This window comes from Saccopteryx bilineata, chromosome 3 (genome assembly GCF_036850765.1).
Source record: "Saccopteryx bilineata isolate mSacBil1 chromosome 3, mSacBil1_pri_phased_curated, whole genome shotgun sequence".
Classification (NCBI taxonomy): Eukaryota; Metazoa; Chordata; class Mammalia; order Chiroptera; family Emballonuridae; genus Saccopteryx; species Saccopteryx bilineata.
The window spans coordinates 197737017-197760771 of record NC_089492.1 but is presented as its reverse complement, the minus strand read 5'-3'; the positions used below and the strand labels follow the sequence as shown (position 1 = coordinate 197760771).

At 41.8% G+C, this 23755-nt stretch overlaps 1 protein-coding gene across 1 annotated transcript in view; it reads right to left on the bottom strand.

The window, feature by feature from the left end:
• The window catches only part of GMDS (GDP-mannose 4,6-dehydratase), a 797768-nt gene that overhangs the window by 360299 nt on the left and 413714 nt on the right, over positions 1-23755 (bottom strand). The gene's annotated exons all lie outside the window — the stretch shown is intronic.

Below are 23755 nucleotides of genomic sequence, written 5' to 3'. Positions count from 1 at the left end.
TTAAACTATGCTTATGTTTAAATACAAGATTTCTTTCTTCTTGGGAGAGACTGAAGTATATACCCAAAGAGACAAGTAAGGATACACTTATAAATTTTACCTAGAAGTATGTCTACCCTAGACTTCAAAATCAACCAGCCTTTAGTATCTAGAATCTGCTTGTGTGCCTTTTAATAAAGTTACCTTTTACCAAAGCCCGTAATAACTCTACTTTTAATTAACTTTTTGTTTGTTTTTTTTTGTTTTTTTTCTGAAGCTGGAAACGGGGAGAGACAGTCAGACAGACTCCCGCATGCGCCCGACCGGGATCCACCCGGCACACCCACCAGGGGCGACGCTCTGCCCACCAGGGGGCGATGCTCTGCCCCTCCGGGGCATCACTCTGCCGCAACCAGAGCCACTCTAGCGCCTGGGGCAGAGGCCAAGGAGCCATCCTCAGCGCCCGGGGCATCTTTGCTCCAGTGGAGCCTTGGCTGCGGGAGGGGAAGAGAGAGACAGAGAGGAAGGAGGGGGGGGTGGAGAAGCAAATGGGCGCTTCTCCTATGTGCCCTGGCCAGGAATCGAACCCGGGTCCCCCGCACGCCAGGCCGACGCTCTACCGCTGAGCCAACCAGCCAGGGCATAATTAACTTTTTTATCAAATAACTTTTGGATATGACAGACAGATTCGAACTGAGCAGGGTGGTTTTAAGTTCAATGGTGTTTGTAAAAGGAAAGCATTCTTATTTTTTATTCCCCCCGCCATGTAAATGTGAACATTTGACGCCTTAGCCTACTATGATTAGACATGCATTCTCACTCACAGCTGCACACCGCTTGCCCTGCCTACAAGCCACACTCAGGTAAGACAGGAGATTCTGCCTCAACTCTAAACTTCCTACTGACCACTGCTGCCCGTTTTCCTCCAGCTGCCAGAGAGTTCCACACTAGCCCCTTGTTCACACCAGTGCTGCAATGAAAGCAAAGCCAAGAAGAGAAGCCCCAAGGAGAGTGACAAAAGTGCAAGGCTAAACACTGATTTTCAGTTTCAGGCCCCACTAACCCCACCTCTCCCCACTCCTCCCCATCCTACCTCAATGGAAGAAAATGGAAGCAGGCACAGGCAGGGGAGAAGGGAGGAGCACCAGGAAGAGAGGTACAGAGGCTTCTCTTCTCCTTTCTCTACTTGTTTCCCCTATTCCAACCCTTTCCATCCTCTTTTTCATTCTCAGTTGCCATTTTGGGCTTTCTTCACAAATTGAATCCTGTTTTCCCAATTGGCCAGTGAGGAGTTCTTGCCATGCTGAAATCATTCCCAGAGCTAAATCGGGAACCCTGAGACAGCCGGGCACCCTTACAGCTGGCTGGAGTGCGACCTGCAATAAAAGCAGTGTGAATAAGGTGCATTGAAGCTAAATTGGATTCATGTGAAGGGCCGTTTATTCAGAGGGCAGTGGAGATGGAAGGGGAATTAATGAATACAAGAAATTATATTAGCTCAAGCAATCCTTTTTAAAAATATACTAAAAAATATTTGACCTGCCATGAATTTTTATACGAGCCTGAGATCTCAGGGCTCAGACCACGGAAGCACATTGACACTCCTCTCCAAAGGGAGCCATCCAGAGTGAAGGCGCCCTGCAATTAGATAAGGACAGCCTGGAAAGGGCTGAGGAGAGTCTGCCTTTTCTTGGCTGCAGTCTGAAGAACGGAGGCCCAGTTGTGAAAACCAGCATGGAGCTGCAAGACAAGAGGTCACCCTTGATGAAAGTAGTTAATTAATTAACTCATCACAGAATACCTGACACAAAAATAAACATGTCTTTTCATCTGAGCGATCACATTTTTCTTCAATGAAATGAAATCATGACCTACTATGTTATTGAAAAATTATTGATCGATTTATAAGCCTAATGCTTTAATTGACTGCAATAATATTTCACTCACCCTTCTAATCTAATCTTATTGCCATGCTGAGAAAATCCACGGGGAATTCCAACTGGAAGAATGACAGTGTAGTTACTAGCAAAAGGGTTTTACATACATATATCAATATCATCCTATTAAAATAATTTGTGAAAAATATTTTCCTCCTTAAATAACCATCTAATTTAAATATTAAAACATTTAATAGTATAAAACATTAAAAAATAGGAGGGAATAATGATATTAAAATATCTTAAATATTTCCTTCTGTTTCAAAGTGAAAGCATACTCATCTCATTTTCACCTAAATCTTCCTCTTATTATTATGTAGAAAGTAAGATTTTACACTTATTGTTTTATTTCCACAATGGGATACCTAATGTAAATCCCAAAAAGAATATAACCTGCCAAAAAGCGCCCCTCATGGGTAACTGGGTTCACATTCCTAACTGGAGTCTAGCAGCCATTGTTTTCATAAGTTCCTCCTATTCGCTGCACTTTGGGGAGAGGCCACACATTGGGCTGCCAAGATCCTGCAAGTGTATTTCTGCCAGCTCAACTGACCCTAGAAGAGGGCTCCTAGGATAAAAATCAAACCAAAGGACCTGACACTTTGCCCTCCAATCAGAGATGTGCAGCTATATAGCCTCAGTTACATATCTGCCCACCAACCAGAGCAGCTCCATTCCAACCAATCAGTATATCGCTTTTTTGGAACCAATCAAACTGGGAGGATCTGATGGGGGTGGTGAGGTAGAGAGCTAGGGGAATAAAGAGGGACAAATACACGGTGATGGAAAATGATCTGACTTTGGGTGATGGACACACAACACAATCAAACTGTTCAAATGCTATACAGATGTTTACCTGAAACCTATGTACTTTTATTGATCAATGTTACCCTGTTTAATTTAATTTTCTAAATTAAAAAAACAACAATTAGAGATGGGGTAGGAGGTGAGCAGGGAGAGGCTCCTCTCTATGTAAGCCAGCTTTAATTCTGTCTCAGTGGCCCTGGCCGGCTGGCTCAGTGGTAGAGCATCGGCCTGGCATATGGAAGTCCCGGGTTCGATTCCTGGCCAGGGCATACAGGAGAAGCGCCCATCTGTTTCTCCACCCCTCCCCCTCTCCTTCCTCTCTGTCTCTCTCTTCCCCTCCCACAGCCAAGGCTCCATTGGAGCGAAGATGGCCCGGGCACTGAGGATGGCTCTATGGCCTCTGCCTCAGGTGCTAGAATGGCTCTTGTCGCAACAGAGCGATGCCCCGATGGGCAGAGCATCGCCCCCTGGTGGGCGCGCCAGGTGGATCCCGGTCGGGCGCAAGCGGGAGTCTGATTGCCTCCCCATTTCCAGCTTCAGGAAAAAAAAAATATCTGTCTCAGTGAGGCCCTCATTCAGTTTCCCTCAAAGACTGTGTTTCCCCTGCTGGAGCTGCAACACCGGAGTTGAGCTAGAAGTCTGGAGCAATTAATATCCAGGCCCACGTGTCCAGGCTGACCTGCCTGGAACCACCTCATATGAGGCCTTTAGGACACATTCCTTTATTTACTCAACAAAATTCATGGGGCAACTACTGAACGCTAACTGACATTGATAACAGGGAAAGGTCCTCACATTAAGTAGCATACCATTCTAGCAGAAATGAGAGTGAACAGGTGGGGTGAAGGGGGAGGGAATTTCAGATGCAGATAGCATGTGTAAAAGTACAGAAGGATGGCAGAGCACGAGGACTCTACACTGGTAGATGGTTAGTGCTGTGAGGAGAGGTGTGTGAATGGCACAGAGGAACTGGGAGACAGGAGGCAGAGTGAGGTTGTGAAGGTGCTGGTGTGTTGCATGGAGTGGTACTAATGTTGGATTTCACTGTGAGAACACTCAAACAAGGGAGTAACATTCATATAGTTTGGATGGTGATATAGATATTATGCCATCGAAGTGTAACATGCAACCACAAGTGCCATCAAATTCCTAAACTGCAGACAACAGGTTAGGCTTCCTTTCCCAGGTAAAGATAACAAAGTTCCAAATTACAGGTGACAGTAATAGGGATGAATATGGAGACAGGAATGGAGGTGGAACAAACAGGGCTCTGAGACACACTGCAGGGTTGGGGGAGGAGGTGGAAAGAACTCTGGAATGATTTCCAGGTTTTGGTAAAGGCAACTATTTGTACAGTATCACAGGAACAAAGGTAGTCAGTTCAAGAAAAGGAGGAGGGTGGTGGGCAGAGGAGGTATGGACTGGGGAGCAAGGTATGAGGTCTCAGTGTACAATACTGGTTGAAACTATGGGCTGGGCTTTGTAAAAGGAGAGTGGTCAGGACAAGAAGGTTACATTCCTTTTCTAGGGTGGCCATAAGACTGGATGGCTTAAATATCAAACATTTATTTTCCTATAATTTTGGAGGCCAGAAGTCCAAGATTAAGAGGTCAGCAGGACTGACTACTGATGAGACCTCTTTTCTTGACTTCAGACAGCCATCTTCTCTCTTGGTCCTTACATGACCTATATCACTGTTTCATTTACTTTGTCCCAGAAACTATAGCTTTCTGTTCCTCAAAAGAGTCAAGTCCATGCCTCAGTCAGGGCTTCCAAAGTTGCTGCTGTCTCTCTAGAGAGTGCCTGCACTGGCACTTTGCTGGCTCTGTCAGACCATCCAGCTCTCAGGTTTAGCAACTAACCTGTTAGACACCCTGTCACAGCACTGTGCTTTGAATTTCTCCAACGCTGGGACAATACTTGGTCTTTGACTGCAAGTCTCCTCTCATTAAAGTGTAAAGTCACTGAAAGCAGCAACCTTGGCGGCTGCTTTCCCTCAATGCTGGGAACAAAGTTTACATATAATAGGAGATTGAGATGTACTTCTGGAAAGAAGGAAGGGAGGGAGGAAGAGAGGGAGGGAGGGAGGGAGGGAGGAAGGAAGGAAGGAAGGAAGGAAGGAAGGAAGGAAGGAAGGGAGGGAGGGAGGGAGGGAGGGGAGGGGAGGGGAGGGGAGGGGAGGGGAAGGAGGGAAGGAGGGAAAGAGGGAAGGAAGGAAGGAAGGAAGGAAGGAAGGAAGGAAGGAAGGAAGGAAGGAAGGAAGGAAGGAAGGAAGGAAAGGGAAGGGCGGAAGGAGGGAAGGAAGGAGGGAAGGAAGGAAGGAAGGAAGGAAGGAAAGGGAAGGGCAGAAGGAGGGAAGGAAGGAAGGAAGGAAGGAAGGGGAAGGGAAGGAGGGAAGGAAGGAAGGAAGGAAGGAAGGAAGGAAGGAAGGAAGGAAGGAAGGAAGGAAAGAAGGAAGCAGAAGGGAAGGAAGGAAGGAAGGAAGGAAGGAAGGAAGGAAGGAAGGAAGGGAGGGAGGGAGGGAGGAAGGAAGGAAGAAAAGGGAAGGGGGGAAGGAGGGAAGGGGGGAGGGAAGGAGGGAAGGAAGGAAGGAAGGAAGGAAGGAAGGAAGGAAGGAAAGAAGGAAGGGGAAGAGAAGGAGGGAATGAGGGAAGGAGGGAAGGGAGGGAAAGAAAAGAATGCATGGAAGAAAGGGGTCACACACAAGTAAGAAAGTTGCAGGAAGTGTTCATGGATGTGGCACTTCCAATTCTAGTGGTGGCATTAATTTGAGTTGTGGTAGAGAAGTGCTGGGTGACAGTGAAGGGGGATGAGAAGGTAGGGACTGCTCTCAAAGCAGTATGGTGGTGAAGAGAATGAGTAACCCAGAACAAAAGAAGATTTTTTTTTTTTAACAGGGACAGAGAGAGAGAGAGTCAGAGAGAGGGATAGATAGGAACAGACAGGAACGGTGAGAGATAGAAGCATCTATCAGTAGTTTTTCGTTGCGACACCTTAGTTGTTCATTGATTGCTTTCTCATATGTGTCTTGACCGTGGGGCTACAGCAGACCGAGTAACCCCTTGCTCAAGCCAGCAATCTTGGGCCCAAGCTGTTGAGCCTTGCTCAAACCAGATGAGCCAGCGCTCAAGTTGGCGACCTCGGGGTCTCGAATCTGGGTCCTCTGCAACCCAGTCCAACGCTCTATCCACTGCACCACCGCCTGGTCAGGCTAAAAGAAGATTTAAATTCAAGGATACTTAATTTGAATCATTTCAATAATTCTGAATTATAATTTCATTTGCCCTAAAGTGATTCACAAATTGTTGCCTCTTGCCTTACATTTATCAGCTTTTTATGTAAGCTACAATGGATTTCTTCTACCTTCCCAAATGAGTGATACAGGCCTCAAAACACAAGGCTCTGCCTGAAAGCTCTCGACTCACAACTCCAGTATCCAAAAGCTGGATTAGGCAGCCCAGGGACAGGCCACACCTTCCCCTTCGGTGCTCACTGCCCTTCATCACTGTGCCTCTGCTGTCTGATTGACTGACTGACTTTTCTGCTAGAAAGTACCCTCTCACCAAGAGGCCAGGAGCCATGTCGACTGTGCCCTACATGCAACTGGCACATTCAATAGGGGGTAGTTGATGGATAGGGACACCCAGTCATTAATTTTTGTTAAGCTGTTATCTATGAATGAAAGGTTTGACTTGTGCCATGATTAGGTGTGCCTTAAGGAAATGTCATACATCTGAAGTAGAGGTCCAGATGCAGGGGTGACAGTTTAGGAGAGCAGAGTTAGCCCTGGTGTTCCTTTAGCCAAGATCACCAAGTGGGGGTGCCAGATAAATGCAAGGCCCCCGGTTAAATCTGAATTCATATAAACAGTGAATAATTTCATAGTATAACTATTCTCATGCAATATTTGGGACATACTTATAATAAAAATTGTTTGCTATTTACCTAAAATAATTCTATTTGCTAAATATTGCAACCCTACCATGAAAGGACTGCTTATCATTTCATAAACACTTGAGGGCAATTCTGGTCATCTATCACCAACAGATGATTGATCAAGGCTACAGGAGAATGCAAGCATTCACTCATCACACTTTACCAAGGATCGACTGAGTAGGCACTACAGAGGCACATAGTCCTGGCTTTTAGAGCAAAGCCTAGTAAGGTAGGTGAAGCATGCAAGCAGAAATGATTATTACAAAGTTGGAAGTGGTGTTTGTAAGTTACCACAGAGCCTGAAAAAGGAGAAAGCCCCTTCTTTTTTTTTTTTTTTTTTCCATTTTTCTGAAGCTGGAAACAGGGAGAGACAGTCAGACAGACTCCCGCATGCGCCCGACCGGGATCCACCCGGCACGCCCACCAGGGGCGACGCTCTGCCCACCAGGGGGCGATGTTCTGCCCATCCTGGGCGTCGCCATATTGCGACCAGAGCCACTCTAGCGCCTGAGGCAGAGGCCACAGAGCCATCCCCAGCGCCCGGGCCATCTTTGCTCCAATGGAGCCTTGGCTGCGGGAGGGGAAGAGAGAGACAGAGAGGAAAGCGCGGCGGAGGGGTGGAGAAGCAAATGGGCGCTTCTCCTGTGTGCCCTGGCCGGGAATCGAACCCGGGTCCTCCGCACGCTAGGCCGACGCTCTACCGCTGAGCCAACCAGCCAGGGCCTGAGAAAGCCCCTTCTACCCTGGGGGGTCAGCATGTTCTCTGGACAAGCCCCATGAGCACCTACGGGAAAGGCTGGAAGGTGAAGCTGGGGCTGGCCATTCAAGGCCTTGACTGTTAGGCCAGGAGTGTGAGCTTCATTATATGGACCAGAGAAGTGTATATTGAGCAGTTCTGAACTATCACAGGAATGACCCAAATCTCAATTTTATAAAGCTAGACTACTTGAGCCCACCTTATAAATCTGATATACTCCAGAGGTCTGCGTTCAATTCCCCATTGAAAATCTTAGATTACCTGGTCACAAATTGTAGATGTGCCTTGGACTCAAGGTCCATTTGAACATGCACCCTGTGAAAGTAAGCAGGACCCTAAAATCTTAGTGTGAGAGCTTCATGGACTGTGGAGGAGGACTAAGACAGGCCAGGACTCAGCTGCAGACTATATAAAGAACCCATGCTCTGAAACCCTTTTCAGTTTATCAGAGAATTCAGAAGACATAATATATGAAAGGGGGACAAAGCTTTCTGAGGTGAGCCATGATGAAAGGGATAGAAACTCCAGATAATACTTTTTAAATCAATGCAGACTAGGTCCTGACAGAGTAGCTCAGCTGGTCAGAATGTAGTACTGATAAGCCAGGGTTGTGGGTTCGATTCCTGGTCAGGGCACATACAGGAGGCAGCCAATAAATGCACAGCTAAGTGAAACAACAGGTCAATATTTCTCTCTACCCCTTACTCTGTCTCTAAAATCAATCAATAAAAAATTTTTTTTGGGGGGGGGTTTTGTATTTTTCTGAAGTTGGAAACGGGGAGGCAGTCAGACAGACTCCTGCATGTGACCGACCGGGATCCACCCAGCATACCCACCAGGGGGCGATGCTCTGCCCATCTTGGGCGTTGCTCTGTTGCAACCAGAGCCATTCTAGCACCTGAGGCAGAGGCCATGGAGCCATCCTCAGTGCCCGGGCCAACTTTGCTCCAATGGAGCCTTGGCTGCGGGAAGGGAAGAGAGAGACAGAGAGGAAGGAGAGTGGGAAGGCTGGAGAAGCATATGGGTGCTTCTCCTGTGTGCCCTGGCCGGGAATTGTACCCGGGACTCCTGCATGCCAGGCCAATGCTCTACCATTGAGCCAACTGGCCAGGGCAAAAAATTTTTTTGATCTATGCTGACTAGGACTACTCAAAGTCTTGAAACAATTTTGTCCACACAACAGATATTGTATATTAAAAAAAAATTAAAGTCATTTTTATAATGTTTTTAAAAATATAATTGCAGTTAAAATGCTAATAAAAGTAACCTGGCAGGAAAAATGCAAACTCGCTTTCTCTATCCTTCCTTCTATAACTTGCCTGCATTAAGATTTGAAATCTTTTTCATTTGAATTCAGGTACCAAAGTTAAAAAAGAAACTAAGAAATTGTTTTCATAGCTTAATTTTTAAATTAAGCTAGTATTTTTTTTTGGCTCTAAAGAAAATGTTTATGCCATATCTAGTATATGTTTAAAAGGGTACTAGAAGGAATTAACATAAAAAATGTAAAGAGTTGACAAGTAGTTTAAGTTTTAAAAACACCAAAAAAAGGTGATTTAGGAAAGAAATCTTTCTCTTTGGCTTGATTACTCCATGTTTGGAATTCTCACAAAAAAATTATATGTATTTTATATAATATATTTTGTTTAAAATTAGATATGACTTTAACCCTTTGAGTAGTATGAACGTTCATGTACGTTCTCATGCCTCCTGACCATCCAGAGTATAATCATACAAAAATTTTTATTTTAAAAATGTTTAAGGCAACATTAAAAAAAGGCAAATATATGTTCTACTTGTTTCCATAAATTGGTTATCAAACATGATTTTAAGTTAATAAAACTGTAACTGTAACTAATTTCATTTTTTGAAAAAAAAAAACTCACTCCTGGGAGTCAGCGGGCATGAAAATAACTCACTACTCAAAGGGTTAATGTGGCTTGACTTCAGATATATTGAATATTTATCCATATTATAAGTTTTACATATTTATTACAGGTGTGACTAACATGCCTAGACACAAAGTTCAAGGGTAACTAGTCAGAAAACTATGAAGAAAATGTGCTCTAGTTTGTTTATTTTTAAAGGAAAACAAATGCTAGTATTAAAAATGAAAGTCTTAGAAAAAACTAACTTGTAAACTTTCAAACATGAATGGAAAATTGTCGGAATCATTTACAACGTATCTGTGTTACTAATTTACTTTTCATAAAAGAAGTGTGTAGCCTGACCTGTGGTGGCGCAGTGGATAAAGCGTTGACCTGGAAATGCTGAGGTTGCCGGTTCGAAACCCCGGGCTTGCCTGGTCAAGGCACATATGGGAGTTGATGCTTCCAGCTCCTCCCCCTTCTCTCTCTCTTCTTTCTCTTCTCTCTCTCTCTCTCTCTCTCTCTCTCTCCTCTCTAAAATGAATAAAATAAAAATTAAAAAAAGAAGCGTGTATATGTGGATTTCTAATTTTTAACCATTGTGATTTATCAAAATCACTCATCTAAAAAAATGTTATATGTCCCGGGTGGATCCCGGTCGGGCGCATGCGGGAGTCTGTCTGACTGTCTCTCCCCGTTTCCAGCTTCAGAAAAATACAAAAAAAGATATGTATAAAAAAATGGTATATGAATAAGCCTAGGCTGATTACTATATATAAATCTGTACATATAAACACAGCATAAGATTTATCATAAAAAACAACTAAAATCTCATTTACAGTCCCATTTTGCATTCTTTTTTTTTTTTTTTTTGTATTTTTCTGAAGCTGGAAACGGGGAGACACAGTCAGACAGAATCTCGCATGCGCCCGACCGGAATCCACCCAGCATACCTACCAGGGGGCGATGCTCTGCCCCTCCGGGGCGTCACTCTGTCGCGACCAGAGCCACTCTAGCGCCTGGTGCAGTGGCCAAGGAGCCATCCCCAGCGCCTGGGCCATCTTTGCTCCAATGGAGCCTCAGCTGCGGGAGGGGAAGAGAGAGACAGAGAGGAAGGAGAGGGGGAGGGGTGGAGAAGCAGATGGGCACTTCTCCTGTGTGCCCTGGCCGGGAATTGAACCTGGGACCTCTGCACGCCAGGCCGATGCTCTACCACTGAGCCAACCGGCCAGGGACCCATTTTGCATTCTTGATGCAAATCTTCCGATGAGTAGTAAAGAAATATACATTAAGGTTGCTAGACTGGAGTTCCCTTCCCAGTTATCATTGTGAGAATTTAGCTGAATTTTGCTGCAGGACAAAAATGACACATGTTATAAGGAAGTAAACAAGAAATGGCATAACTCCAAGAAGCAGACATTCAGGAGGACGGCTGAGTTTCAGCTACAGCTTCAAACCACCAGCACAGGCAAAGATGAGCATCTGCACTACTGCAGAGGCCAGGCCAGGCCATACATGGTGGTTTAAAGGCGGCGCAGCTAATGGTGTCAGCGTGGCCAAAGGTACAGATGAGCTACAGGTTCACAGAAGGTTTGATCATAGGGACACTGGGGTTTTTTCAGGGCAGTGTGCCCCTGATTACTGAAGTGGGATGACTTCTGCCAATGACTACACTGCAAAACACATTTGGTGAGCAATTCCTATGGCATAATACTATCTTAGACACCTACACGCTTTTACATCAGAATGTGGCCATTTAAATTCCACAAAAGTATGATACATTATATGAAGCACAGAGACAAGGATGCTTTCAAAATGTGAACAAATCAAATAAGGCATTGCTTTGTATTATTACTGTACTGGGAAATCTCACAATTTCAAGGTAACCTGTGGGAAGTACTTTTATAAAATGAACATCTAATCCCTAAGTTTAGAAGTACACCTTTATATAAATCAAGTGTTTCAGTTTTTTCTACTCCCTCCCCAGGGACACAGTTCCAAATCTATACAAATAATTCTCATTGTCTAAAGAGAAAGATTTTTTTAAAGTTTTAATTCATATGTGGAGAGGTAGTGCTGTCATATGATAATCTCAAGCCTCCTTATGAGAAAGCAACAGTGAACTAACGAGCCAGCCAGGGACTGGCTCAGCACCTGTGTTGTTGACCCAATACTGAATGATTCCTTTCACTAAGAAGCTCCTGAGCAGGCTGGATTCATAGTAAGATCATCCCCTGCCCACTCAGGACACTGTGCCTCTGTTGCCCATTTTCTGCTTAGGACTCACACTGGACAGCAGACCTTTCCCCACAAGGAGACCTTCAAGGCCTTCTCCCTTTCTTCTGTCCACAACAAAATTTACTAAAGAAGAGAAGCCTCTGAATTTTTTTAAAATTAGAATTACAAGATACTTTAGAAGCTTACCTAGTTCAGTCTCTGTACTGATGTCATCTACGTCCACCTGGCTAGAAGCTAAGCTCCTGAGGGTGGAAGCCACGTTCTGCAGAACAGATCACCAGTATGTGCTTGAGAAAGAAGTAAATGAACAGACAACAACTACCCAAAAGCTCCAGTAGCAGAGATAGTGTGTGTACACACAGTGGGTTAACAAAGTCTCCTTATTCCCAAGGAGTTCCCACTCAACCTTGTCATTGTTTCAGCAGATGACATTCATTGGTTGTGAGGGTTTATACAGCCAGGGAACAGAATCCCTTCGTGAAGTTTGAAGAAGAAATCTTTTTTCCTAAGATGGATGAATTTTGTGTGTGGCCAAGTGTGCCTGAATATTATTACATTTATGCCCAATAGTTTCACCCTAGCAGAAAAGAAGTGATATCCCTGAATCTCCTTGAGGAGTGTTTCATTTGGGAATTCCTGAGGGGATCCGGGGACCTGGGAAGTCCTAAAGTGAAGTTCACCTCAATCTTCCAGGAGACAACTCAGAGCAGCAGGTCAGCGTGATCAGGCACACCTAGATGTGCCTATCCCTGTAGCACATAAGGAAGACAACAGCCATTGCTGCTAAACTTTACTTTCAGATCCCTTCCTCTAGGCTGCAACTGAGGAAGCCCCTCAGGATATGGAGACTGTCTTCCTCAGAGAGAAGTCATGAGGGGGTTGTCACACTAGCAAGTCAATGTGCCACAGTGGAAAAGCACGAGACGTAAAGTCAGAACAGCTATTGACCCCAGTCAACCCATTCATTCTCTTAGGTTCCAAGTCCCTTTTCTGTAAACGGGGCCAAGCAATAGCGTCTGGAGGGTGTTAACTTGTTTGCTCATTCAGCAACATCACAATGTGCTCAATGCTGCACTGGTCTCAGGGACTGCATGATGAAGGCCTCCTGAGCCCGAGTCTTGTAAGTAAGAAAGTGTTCCGGAGTTTCAAAATAAAGAACAAGATGCAATGGGACCTTGCAGATGGATGCTTAGGCTGGGGGATCAAGTTAACGTACTAAGAGATTCACACTTAAGGTGCAGGTACTGTAAGAATCAAATCTCATCATCCATCCATTCAATAAATACTATGGCTAGCCTACCACAGGCCCTAAAATGGCCAGCAGCTGGGGATTTAGGACTGAACAGGATAGAGAGGACCCTGCCTAAAGGAAGCTTACAGTGCAGTGGAGGAGAAAGATCTCCAGATCAAACAATTAATGAATTAATTACAACTGTGATAAATGGCACGAAAGAAAAGAGCTGAGATTATGTATATAAAAGTGCTTTATGTATATAAAGTGCACATTCTTTACAAACACTCCTCCTTGTTAAGAAGGCCAGAATGGCAATGAGAGAACATGATGAGAAGGAAAGCTGCCTTTCTCCTCTTTTTCTCTCTCTTCCCTCTTTCTCCATCTATCTACCCTGTCTAGGAACTGATGAGACATCTATTTTGAACAATACTTATAGTATCAGATTTAAATGTTACCAGTTTGTTTGTTTTTTCCCTGAATGCTTTGATCCAATACTGATGAACTGGAATAATGAACAATATCTGACTTTATGACCAGGTAGAAATTAGATACCACTGTCTCTGTGTGTCATGGTTACATGGAGAGTGGGTGAGTAGTGGTTACAGTTCTCAACATGGAAAAGTGGTATAAAGGTGATTCAAGATATTTTTAAAGAGCAGTCTCCTTTAAAGAGAGAAGACCTTTGCTAAGAAAATTCACTATTAAGGCTGTATAGAACCAAGAGAGAGAATATGCTTGGGCCATTCTAGGAAATGATGGAAAAAAGCAGAAGTTTTAATAAGTTTACTATAAAATATATTAAGTTTCAAAGCCCAAAAACAACCTCCAAAGGCTTCAGAAGAACTTTTGTTCTGGCTGCTTTGTAAACATGACCTAACCTTCACTGAAGACAGCGTCAGCAGAGCAAAGAGAATACAACGACACATATTTAGCTGACATGTAAGGTTTAGGTCACTTTATTTATTCATAAATAGTCCCTTCCCTGGGAAAGAGTGCTTTGCGGAGCATGGAGCACTATTTGTGTCACAACAGTGGCTCAAGCCCTCTTCAACAGTTAGGGCTTCCCACTGGGCAAAGGCAGGATAGTGGGGGATGAGGGAGGCGGGGAGGGCATTTGTGGCGGTGCCCTCCTCCTTGGGGCATCTAACATGGGGTGGACGACCACCCAAGTGGAGGCGGCTCCTGAGCAGATGCAGGAGATAACTGCTAAAATTTAACAATTTAATACCTTTGTCATGTGGAGTCTACATTGAACATTGCCAACAATGCACAAAGGAAAAAACTGTCTGATACTTTAACACGTAACACAGAGCAGCAATCAAATCCATCTTTTTATAGCAACCCCTCAACTTTAAACGTCATGCATTTATCATTAAAAGCACATTCATAAAGAATCCATGCTAGTATAATGTCACATTTCATAACTCATGATGTTTTAAAAATAACACATTGCAGTATGATATACAAATTAAAAAGTACATATATTATAAACATATGGCTAGTGTATTTTTAGAAACTAATCATGAAGTTTTATGGTCAACTTCTACCAATCATGATAATAATGTGACAATATGAGACAGTAGTGGAAAGGGAAACAAAACAAAACAAAAACAGTAGCCAAACAGGCTGAGTGGGTCTTTAAAAAAAATTTTTTTTGCCCCCTTAAGTTCTAGCTGTATAACACTAGATAAATCATAGATTGGTGTTCACTTCTGCATCTAATTGGAGTAGACAATTTCTAAGTGTGCCTTCTATTCTAAAATGTTATACTCTGAAATATAAGCTGCCTAACCTCAAGAAGTGTTTCTGGATGATATCACTTAAAGAGTGTTTCAGACAACTCATTTAGGCCAATATGCTATAATAACACACTACTATATGAGAAAGAAGTCAGTTATGCTGTAACTTTTTTTCCTCCTTCTAGGCCATTTCTCTCATCCTATATGCTTATTACTGAATTAGACACTGAAGAAACCATATGAAACACACCATTCCTGCCCTTGAGGAATTTGTAATATGTCTAGATAGACAGATACATAAACAACTGAGCAATAAATCACTGCTACGGGGCTGCATGCACTGAGAAGCTCAATAGCAGAGAAGGCTTACAGTGGGCGTTGAGAAGAGCACAGTCCAAAAATAAAACAGTACAATCTTAGTTAATGATAAAAATATCCCAAACTGAAATATAAAAATATAGCCTAAGAGATTAGAAAATCTGGGGGTTGGGGGGGGGGGGTCCTTTACAATTTCATATGCTATGTCATAAACCAATTGTCAATTGGGTCAAAAGTCTACAAGTGTGTGATTCAAGTCTGTATGCTGAGAGTTGAATATATTATATAAAAGTTTTGAAATAGTCAATAGGGAACGTTTGTTTCTCTAAATTTCCTGACTCTAAAAATCTAATCTTCCTCTAGGGACTCACTGACCTACCTGGGTCTTTCAACTTCACACAGTATTAGTAAAATTTAAGTGTAGAATAAAAAGCAGTGATAAATATAAAGGTTACTTGTGGACTAAGCAGTAAAGCACGAAATACCAATCTTTCTGAGAAATCAATTATCTGAACTAATAAAAATGTAAGTTTGCAGTAAATTATTTTTTTCCCAACTAAAATAAGTAAAGGGTCCTTGAGGAAGGCCTTAAAAAACCCAAATGTCTTAACAATCCCAAATGACCTACTAGTCTTCAACAATATCAATAGAAATATATAACTTCATCATCTGAAAAATAGCTAAAATTATAATTTCTAAGAAATTGCACAAGTAGGCTAACAGTCTATGTAAATTACTACTTCAGTCACAAGATAATCAGACTGCAGGATAAAGAATGCTAAGAAGCTATATATGATTATTTATAATATGACTATTAAAAGAGTTCAACAGAATTAAAAAATCCTTATAACTGGATGTGGTTATATATTTAAATATCTGGGTCAAATAACAGATAAAAAAATATTCAGATTACTGAATTCAGTTGAAACTACAACCCTAAAATCTGTTTTACAGATATACTGTTTCATTATTTAAGTTCAGAAAAAGCAAAACTTTCAGGTTCAAAATGTAAACATCAATATAGTATTGTTAGGAAATCTACCATTCTGGGAAAAGCTAAACTTTCCACTGATAAAAGCTTAATGTTAATATAAAGATTAGCACCAATTATCTATTATAGATTGTATAGCAATCTAAAGATTAGCCTTGTTTTGTTTATAAAGTTTCTAAATAACCAATTTTCATTTCTGAATTTTTAAAAGTTTAGTTATTGATATTTTTCGGGGGGAGGGAGAGAGAGATGGGAGGAAGAGGGTAGAAGTGGGAAGCATCAACTCATAGTAGTTGCTTCCCATACGTGCCCTGACCACGAAAGCCCAGAGTTTTGAACCGGTGACCTTAGCGTTCCAGGTCGATCAATACTTTATCCACTGTGCTACCACAGTTTAGGCAATAGCTGGTTTTCAGATGTTACCACAGAAAAAGACTGTGTGGATGCATCATTAATCTTTGATGATGCCTTTTTTTTCAATTTAAATTTAGAATATTTCCATAGTGGTAAATATTAAGTTTAAAGTCCTACAAAAAAATGGCAACTATATATGGTTTTAAATTATAAGTTATATCTTGTTTTTTATTTCAGAGTTAGTTTTTGTTTGTACACATGCAAAATTAGTTCATGTTGCATATTCACTTCCATATGCTCTGTTCAATGGTAATTTAATCAAGTGACCTTCTTTTAGCAGTTATGTGGAATCATACAGAACTGAAGGAAGAACATGGGGTAAATCCTAATCCAAAAGCTATCCCTGTCTGATTCAGCTTTTGGTGAATAAAAACACCTCAAAAGCATTTTATCTGCATAGCTTCTTTGGTCTAAAAAATTTACAAGCTCAGTGTGAACCAGGCATTAATTTTACTACAATATTTTTTAACAACAAATGCACCTTTACTTGGTTCATTTTATTTTATTTTTCTCCTCAATGAAACCAAAATTTTTGAACTATTGTATTTTCCTTCCATTTACAGACCATATACATAGCACGTGACATAGAATTTTTTCACATTGCAAAACTTGGTCTATTGCCTTCTAACTAGATAAAGTCCACTCAATTGAGCTGATGGGCGCCTCCCGCCCCCTCCGTGTCTTCCCAACCCTGGATGCCTTTCCCATCCTCCTTCAGCATATTCTTGGGTGGGCAGAAGAAACCTGGAGAGACACAGCCACTAGGCAGCTTGCTACTCTCCTGAAGCACATCTGGGCTTTATATCAGCCCTTTAATTAATCCTCAGTGAAAGCCAAGCTATGACATTTTGACTGGGCAGGCTCCAGTCCTGGACAGGTCTTGATTTATTGCGACTGAGTCTCAACCAACTTTGATTTATTTCAGCTCTGGGGAGGAGGGCAAGCACAGAACAGAAAAGCGCTGTTGAATGTGGAGCACGTGATGTCAGGAAAGGACCTCCAGGCTTCAGAGGGCTGTAGGACAAACGGTCCGAACAGCCTCTGAAAAAGCCATTTTTTAAAAATCTTAAGATTTAAATAACATGAAATAGTACAAAACAAAATAAATGCTATGGTGGGAAGAAAATGGTTCCTGAAACAGCTGGCTGATTGGAGCAGGATAGGAAGCCCAAGCCTATCTCAGGGAAAGACAATTCCCAGGGGCGTTGGTGTTAATCAGAGCTTTCATTTGCATGCATGGAGTGGTGGTCCACTCAAGCCCTCTTCCTCCCTGAGAGGAAAGCCTTCCAGGATGTCTACCCTCCTCAGCAACACCAAACATCTTTTGGCTGATTAAATAATGGGAGGTTTCCCATTTCCCATGCTTATTTTTTTTTTCAGGCAGACAGAATAAGTTAAAAGAAAGGACAGTTATTTGATTAAACAAAGACAGAAGAATTAGCAAATGTAATTAATGACTTGTTTCTGACATTGGAAGGCTATCAGTAATACCTTTTCCTGGCTGAGACTTTGACAATGTGCTGTGCTCAGTGCCACCTCCCTGAGCACAGCCATGTCAAGATGGTGACCCCCAATGCCAAACAAAGGTGCACAGATGAAAACCCCGCTTGTTTTTCTCTACAGCTTCAGGTTGTCCTGGCACAATGTCTGGAACAGAGGGAGCAGGCACTTCTGCCCCAGGATCTCTGGCTGCTGCAAAAGCCTCTCTCCCTGGAGGGCCACAGCCTGAGTGGATGGTCCTGCCTAGTGTCAGGAGGAACATATGGCGACAAGAGAATTGTCAAAAATCACTAGAGAAAAAATTAAGTTCTCTGAAGAGAGATAATGGCAGAAAAAATGGGTTGCAAAAGAAAGAAGAGGGAAAGGGATAAGGTTCCAAGAGGTAGGTAGAGGTGACACTCCCTAAAAGCCACAAGCTTTGGCCTGGGTGATGTGTGCTCAAACTGCATTATAGTCATTTCCTACACGTGCTCTGGGCACGTTACCTAACCACGCTGAGCCTCCTTTTCTTCAATGGCAAAAGGGGAAAAAAACACTCTGCAAGGCTGTTTGAGGAGCAGAGGAAACACATGTAAAGCTCTTCCCATACCAGACACAGAACACTCCTGATACTGAGGAGACAAGGGTGAAGACTGGGACAGGGGAAGGAGAAGTGTCCATGTCTATTTGTGTACCAGTGTACTCTGTGGGTGTTGGTAGGTGAGAATGAGCCTGGGGTGGGGGTGATCTGTGAACGTGTGCAAGAGTATCTGAGAAGAAATGCCCAGGTATCTGTGAGAGCCACCTGTCACGCATGTAAATAGAGAGCATTCACTGGTTCTTTCTTCACAGAGCCGCACGGAAAGGTGTTCCTAAAGATACAGTAATCTCTACCTAAAACTACTGATGAATTAATGCTTGTAACAAGGATTAATATAACTATTGGGCTGGAGGTTAAGTTGATAAACAGCACTGTTAGGTAAACAGCACCTTACAGAAGTGCTATCATGTATCAGAGCTGGCTTCATAACAACATGCATATGTAGGGAAACCATTTAGTGGGTTTCTGCTAACAGTCAATGGCCAGCTTCAGGGGCCTGGTGTGTGAGAATTCAGTAGGTAAGTTCCAAGCTCAGGGCAAACCTTGCACTTTGAAATACACAGAATACTGGAGATTTCCAGGTAAGATTTAGGCCACATCAAACCCCTAATTGCTGCAAATTAAATAACCCACAATTGAAATCAACAACTACACAATTAAATTTATTTATTTATTTGGTCCTTTAAGCCAGCATATTCTAATTTTTATGACGTTTTACTAAACCTAAAGTCAAAGATATTTGAATACAAATTCTTTTCCTATCTCTGTGATATTCTACATTCCCAAAGAGATGTTAAGACTGTTGGGAGGCAGTGGAGGCCCAGGTAAGAAATACTATACATTCACAGAACCTGTTAAATGTAGGTGTTGTGGGTCTGCACACCAAGGGCCTCCTGCAGCATCTGGGCTGGAAGACAGAGGGAGAGTTCTGTCCATGGGGGACCCCAGGAACCCAGCAGGGCTGAGGAATGTCTGCTGTTCCCTGTGGGTCAAGATGAAAGCACAGGCTGCAATGTCCTTCTTAATGACCATTTGTCCACCCAATGACACCTAACACAGCAGGGCAAGGCATAGGACATGTTGCTAGAGATCCATGCACAGCAAACCAGGATTCTTCAAGAAAGCAGAAGACAACTGGCAGGTGTCCCTGTGCTTGACCACTGAGTATGCGTGCTAGACACACAGAAAAACTGTTTAGTCACCGCTGCCAGAGTCCATCATTTTCTCTGACAATTTGTCAACAGGAAGGTAAGGGTGACGGTAACACGTTGATACATTTGTACCTGAAGCTTACCTCTATCATTACTTTCTGTTTTCTCCTATGTGGTGTCTCTCCCACTTGATTGCTGGCTTCTAAGGGAAGATGACCATGTGTTGGTTGGTGCAGGTTGTGTCTATGTCTGCATATGCATCTACACTAACTTCAACTGCTCCCACAAAAACTCTAGACATCAGTTCTCACAAGTTAAGGACCATACAGTCCTGTGGAATAATTTTCAAAGTACAAGTATAAAATGTAAACAAATAAACAAAAATAAACCTGTCTCAAAACAATATATTGTGACCTACAAATTGAGGTAATTTTCTAAAAATATTTTAAAGAAAAGTTTTATTAAATTTAATTTTCTAAATACTAAATAAAAAAAGAAATTTTGTTTAAGAAATTAAAGACTGGATACTAACTTTAGGCCAGTAGGGTGAGGAAATAAGGAAAGTAATATGAACTCTCTTAGGAGTGTTCTACCTTAAAAGGGGTCTTTTAACTAAAATGGGTGAAACTTTTCTTATATAAAATACTGCATTTTTTTCCCCCAATGAATAGGCCAATACTTTCATATAGCAAATGTCAGTGACTTGTCCACTATCACAAAGTAAGGTCGTCATAGCACTAACAGGAGAGCCTTCTTCCCTGTGAGTCAGATTGGCCTCTGTGGGTGTGTACATCTTACAAAAACACAAATAAAACAAAATTTTAAATTAATATGGGGTTATAAATAATTTCTTGCATGCCTACATTAGAGATAATACCTGATCAATAAGTTAGCAATATCACTTTTTATACATTCCTTTTCTTACATTTTTTCACTTAAAATTTTCACCTATTGTTTCTCTTTGCCATATAGTAGACAAGTATTGCTCAGATTGCTCTGAATTACTTTTGATAATATTTTATTAAAACAAAACATTTTATTTGCGATGCATGTGATTTGAGTTATGAGACAGACTCAATGACGATTATATCATGTTAATGTCATCATTCCAGCTAACAGACTATCCATAAAGGGCGAAGAGGTCATAGAAAGTAAACTATTCTCTTTAGCCACATTTCTTTTCTCCTCTTCTGACCAGCACTCTGATCCTGACGGATATGTGGCAATATAAAGCATGATGCTCCTATGCTCCAAATCTACAAAACAGATTATGAAGAACTTTGCATCATGCCATTGTGCATTTCCTCATACAGTTGCACACTTGCAGTATTCTGCTTCTGCATATTTTTAAAGAACTAAGGATGAGAACAGAAGTCCAAGAATCATGGGCCCTGGGTTAAAAATTCCCAATTTGTCCCAGACTCATGGCTGATCTTAAAGACCATACTGATTTGCACCATAAACCGAACCATTACAGATTTAAATGTTCCTCATGAACTCTGATTAGCATCAAGTTTTCATTTTCCTCTTCCTCGTAAAATTAAACATTGTGCATTGCCATCAGCTTCTTGTAGCCCTTCAGCAGCATTCAGGCGAGGCAAGGTCTTACAGGGGCCACAGACCAGCCTGTGAGGGAAGCAGTCCAAGTAACAGAGTTTTTTTCAGTGTCTCTAAACACTTCATAAAATAAATCTGAGGTTACATTTTTAAACTTCCAGGAAGAATCAGAGATTTCACAGTCCTATTATATAGGTGCTGATCATTCTTAACCACTAAAAAGAAGTAACCTAATTAAGAATTTTGTAGAGGGCTCTAGCTCTTGAGTCCTTCCTATGTGCTCAGGCGTTAGCTTAAGCACGTTAAATGTATTACTGTAAAATTTGTCAAATGTAATGCCTAAGGGCTAATCAATGTGATATCTACAAAAAATAAAGAAACAAATGCCACGTCTTTGTGTCTGCAAGCCTTTGTGTCTGACCTGCCTTGTAATTGATGATATGTATGTAAGGAAGGAAAGGGGTGGGGCACATAGACAAATAAAAACATTTTATTTGTTTCTAAAAACAATGTTACATTAAACAGTAGCATTTTAGAAAACAGAAAATAAGTGCACACTTGGTTAAAAATTTTTCAAAATGTGAATAATGTTACAACATAAAAATACAGAATACATACTTCGTGGAACTGTATCCAATGCCCAGTTAATCTATGAGTTCAGCACTGAATGGCCAAGGCAGCATTACAGACTACCTGTCAAAAGTAGGTTTACCTTATCTTTGTCAAGTACAAAATAGGAACTGAGTATAGGGAGTCCTTCGGTTATAAAATTTGCTTACTGTTATTATTTATTGCTAATTTCATCCTTTACTGTTGTTATTTGACTTTATAAGAAAACTAATTATTATATATACTCAATGGAATATTATTCGGCCATAAAAAGGAAATCAAGTCCTGGCTGGATAGTTCAGTTGATTAGAGCATTGTCTCAATATGCCAAGGTTGTGGACTCTATCGGGGCACATATAAGAATCAACCAGTAAATGCATAAATAAGTGGAACAAATGGATGTTTTTCACTCTCCCTCCTTCTCTTATAAAATCAATGAATCAATCAATAAAAGGAAATCTTGCCATTTGTGACATCCGATGGACCTTGAGGATGTAATTTTAAGCAAAATAAGTCAGATAGAAAGAGAAATACTGTATGTTCTCTCTTATATGTAGAATCTAAAACAACAACAACTAACTCCTCCCCGTCCCCAGCTCATAGACACAGAGAACAGATGGGTAGTTGCCAGAGACAGGAAGTGAAGAGTGGGTGAAATGGGTGAAGGTGGTCAAAAAGTACAAAATTCAGCCTGACCTGTGGTGGCGCAGTGGGTAAAGCGTCAACCTGGAAACGCTGAGGTTGCCGGTTGAAAGCCCTGGGCTTGCCTGGTCAAGGCACATATGGGAGTTGATGCTTCCAGCTCCTCCCCCCTTCTCTCTCTCTGTCTCTCTCTCCTCTCTAAAAATGAATTAAAAAAAATAAAATAAATAAAAAAGCCTGACCTGTGGTGGCGCAGTGAATAAAGCGTTGACCTGGAAATGCTGAGGTCGCCGGTTCGAAACCCTGGGCTTGCCTGGTCAAGGCACATATGGGAGTTGATGCTTCCAGCTCCTCCCCCCTTCTCTCTCTCTGTCTCTCTCTCCTCTCTCTCCCTCTCTGTCTCTCTCTCTCCTCTCTAAAAATGAATAAATAAAATAAAATTTAAAAAGTACAAACTTCCAGTTATAAAACAAAAAGGTCTGTAGGGCAAACAACTGTGTTAGGCTTGCTCGCTTGTACTTTGAATGATTAGTGTGTGAGCATGTGGCAGAGCCACATCTGTGTAGCCTATGTAAGGCTAAGGGTGCTTTCATTCAGGGAAGTTTTTGCAGATTGCTTGCCTGCTACTGCAAGGGGTCATTTGGCAGATCAATTGCTCGCTACGGCAAGAAGAGGGTTTTTGCTGCCTGTTTGCTCATCCGCCATTGTGAGAATCTAATAAATGAAATGGCCCAAGGCTTTCTGGCTCCCCAGTTCGTCTACCATCTGCCCAAATCCAATGTGAACCTGCCTGGCCTCGGCCACCAGCATTATTACAAGGTCCTGGGATATATTGTACAGCAGGGTAGTCAACCTTTTTATACCTACCGTCCACTTTTGTATCTCTGTTAGTAGTAAAATTTTCTAACTGCTCACCGGTTCCACAGTAATGGTGATGTATAAAGTAGGGAAGTAACTTTACTTACCAAGTACTTTATGTTGGATTTCCGCTAAGTTTAGCAGAATAAATCTTTATAAAACAACTTACTATAGTTAAGTCTCTCTTTTTATTTATACTTTGGTTGCTCCGCTACCACCCACCATAAAAACTGGAATGCCCACTAGTGGGCGGTAGGCACCAGGTTGACTACCACTGTTGTACAGCATGGTGAATAAAGATAATGATACTATAGTGTACATTTGAAAGTTGTTAAGAGAGTAACCTTTAAAGTCCTCATCATACATACACACAAAAATTATGACTACATATGGTGATGAATGTTAGGTAGACTTACTATGGTGATCATTTCACAATCTATACAAATATCAAATCATTATGCTCTGCACCTGAAATTAATATATTATATATCAACTATATCTCAATTGAAAAAGAAAACTAGTCATTGTTAATCGATCCTGCTATCTAAAAGATACTTTAAAAGCAACTTTTCTTTCTCAAATAATAAAATGGTAAAATTCTTTTTAAAAGACTAAATTCCAGTTACAGAAAAAAAGAAAA